This window comes from Carettochelys insculpta, unplaced genomic scaffold (genome assembly GCF_033958435.1).
Source record: "Carettochelys insculpta isolate YL-2023 unplaced genomic scaffold, ASM3395843v1 scaffold_0035, whole genome shotgun sequence".
Taxonomy (NCBI): domain Eukaryota; kingdom Metazoa; phylum Chordata; order Testudines; family Carettochelyidae; genus Carettochelys; species Carettochelys insculpta.
Window position 1 is genome coordinate 994,490 of NW_027439072.1, and position 2,658 is coordinate 997,147.

Genomic DNA, 2,658 nt, shown 5'->3' on the forward strand with positions numbered 1-2,658 from the left:
CCCAGCTGCTGGGCTGGGCTGTGCAGAGCTTGGAAAGGGGTAGACATTTGCCCTGGGGAAATGAATGTGGCACTCCCCTCTCTCTGGCCTTGACAGCAATCCATCTATTTGCAGCACTGGCCACAGGTCCTGAATTCCTAAAAGGGCTGCTGTGTTCCAGAGACCCAACTTATTGCAGGTATATTCGTGAACCATCCCAAGAAGAGACGTAGCTCCAGGGGACCTCATTAATCAACCAAGAGGAAGTCGTCCTCACTCACATGCATAAAGAGTCCCCCTTGATTTACAGATTGGGAAGAGGTTTACTTTGAAGAGAGAGAAGGTCCCACTGAGATTTGAACTCAGATCACAGGATTCAGAGTCCTGAGTACTGCCCATTACACCATAGGACCTGCCATTTTTTTTTTCTCAGCTCCTGTAACTCTTTTCAGGCTGGCACCCTGCAGCACTTGCCACCCTCCAGCTTGTTCACCACTCAGGACACTGCTTCCTGCCCCATCTCTGCTGCTGTCCTCCCCCAGATATCAATCCCTGCCCTTCTTTCTGCTAATTCCAGAGAGACTAGACAGGTTCATTATTCTTTTAAAGTAACCAGCCTGGAGAGAACTAACGGAGAAGCAGAGACTGGAAAGGCTGGTGGTGATTGTCGAGGAATATCTGGGTGAGGGAGGATACAATAAGCCTGGCTCTGAATTCACACACATTTAAAAGTGCGCAGATACATCTGACTGAATGTGATACATTTTATAGACTCCCAGTGAGCACCTCTTTGTTCATATCACTCTCTAATGTCAGCTGAGGGAAGGGCTTGCTAGGGTTATATGCATTGGCAGTAGCAAATGTTGAGGGTTCATCTCCATATGACAAACACACATAGAATAGAAATGCAGAATGTGATGGGAAAGGGAGGTCTTTAGATTTGAACAAAAATCTCTTAAACTGTATTTACACAGTCTACCACTGAACTATACCACCACACAAAGAGTGCCCCTTGGATTCATTCATCTTCAGCCCCCTGCAGGGCAAACACTGTTTCCCCCAGCTTCTGCCCCTTCCCCAGCTCACAGTGGTTTTACAAATGGGGTTTGATTAAACTTTGTCTGTCCATGCACATACTACAGCTCATCCCCTGCTTCTCTGGCTTCTCCCACTAACAGAGCTACAGCCGCTTAGGGAGACAGATTACCAGCATGTGTGGGGCAGCTCTCTCTCATCTGCTTGGAGCATCATCAATGATTACAAAAAGAACCTACTGAAGGACACCCACCAATCAATCAGATGCGGCTGGGTTTGCAATCAGTGGCAGTAACTTCTCTGTCTGGCACTTTTGATGATCCTGTAGCTTGCTTGGGGTTGCTGAATAAAGGAGCTTCTACTGTGCTAAAATGTCAGACCTAGTGACAAGGTAAATCTGTTTTCAGAAGGAGGGTGCTGTGACCTGTTGGATAGTCCCCAGGAGAGTTCCAGTGAAATGTAACCCATTAGTCCATTCAGAGTTTGGACTTAAATACTGCAGTGATCAACTGAGGAAGAACTTTGTTCATGAAAGTTTAGGGGTGGTAAAGCCTGCACCCCCCCACCCGCTTATCTAATGAACCAGGAGCAAGCCTCTGGGAAAATCTACCAAACAAGACAATGTTAGCATTAAGAGTTAACATTAACTGCAACTTCTTGAACCTGTCAGTGTCTGTCACTTCTTCCTCCAGAATGATGGCAGCTGCCTCCTGCAGCTCTCTGAACTCTCCAGCAGAGCCCAGTGGGGCTGCAAAGCAGGTGAGAGGCAGCCAGAAATATTTGGGCAGGCACCACTGGCTGCTGCTTTCCTAATCCCCATGTACCTGGGAGGTCCATGGCCAGGGGACCCACAGTGCCTCTCTGGGACTTTTCTCCTAACTTGTTTGGAGTTTGTCAGTGTCAAACAAAGGGATGTGAGAAGGAGAGTAACTCTCCCTCTCCTGCCCTGCCCCACTGTCACCCTCTGTGCACAGACAGCCCCAGAGCTGGAAGAATCAGATTCTGTTCTTGCAGGCAGAGGCACCACCTTCCCAACACCAGTTACAGCTGTGTTTTCCTGAGCTCTGCTCTGTACCTGGATGCTTTCCAGTGCTCCTCTACCATCAGCCTTCACCTTCCCCAGCAATGGCTGGGATTGCCAGGGGAGGGCTCTTCAGTTGCCCAGACACATGTGGGAAAATGTTGCCAAAGGCTTTCCATAAGGCACCACTGGGAGTTGAACCCAGGATCTCCTGTTTACTAGACAGGTGCTTTAGCCAGCTAAGCCATGGTGCCCCCCCTTGTGAGGGTTGTGATTCCTGACAGAGAGGTATCTGTGTTAGTCTGTGTCTTCAACCAAAAAGCAGCCCTACAGCACTTTGAAGGTTGCCAACCTAATTTACCAAGTGATGAACTTTCATGCAGCTGAAACACTGTGATGGATGCTCACAGCAACCCCTTCCCAATGCCCAGCACAGACATTGTGCCCGACGGAAGCTGGAGTTGCACCGAGAGGACAGTGAGGATGAGGGAACAAAAAGGCCCCTTTCACTTACTGTCCCCTCTGCAGTGTGTGGGTCGGACTCCACCAATCTACCCTCCTCTCTCCCCACCTGCCCCAGTGCCAGGGTCCCACCAGCAGAGCCTGGAGTCCTGCCCCTCCTT

General features: G+C 49.6%; 2 non-coding genes across 2 annotated transcripts; both read right to left on the reverse strand.

Moving 5' to 3' along the window:
- Positions 1-320: 320 nt before the first annotated feature.
- Positions 321-392, reverse strand: TRNAQ-CUG (transfer RNA glutamine (anticodon CUG)). The gene has a single exon. It is a non-coding gene; the product is annotated as a tRNA-Gln (tRNA).
- A 1,823-nt stretch (positions 393-2,215) lies between these two features.
- On the reverse strand, positions 2,216-2,289 carry TRNAT-AGU (transfer RNA threonine (anticodon AGU)). The gene has a single exon. It is a non-coding gene; the product is annotated as a tRNA-Thr (tRNA).
- Between the last annotated feature and the right edge of the window lie 369 nt (positions 2,290-2,658).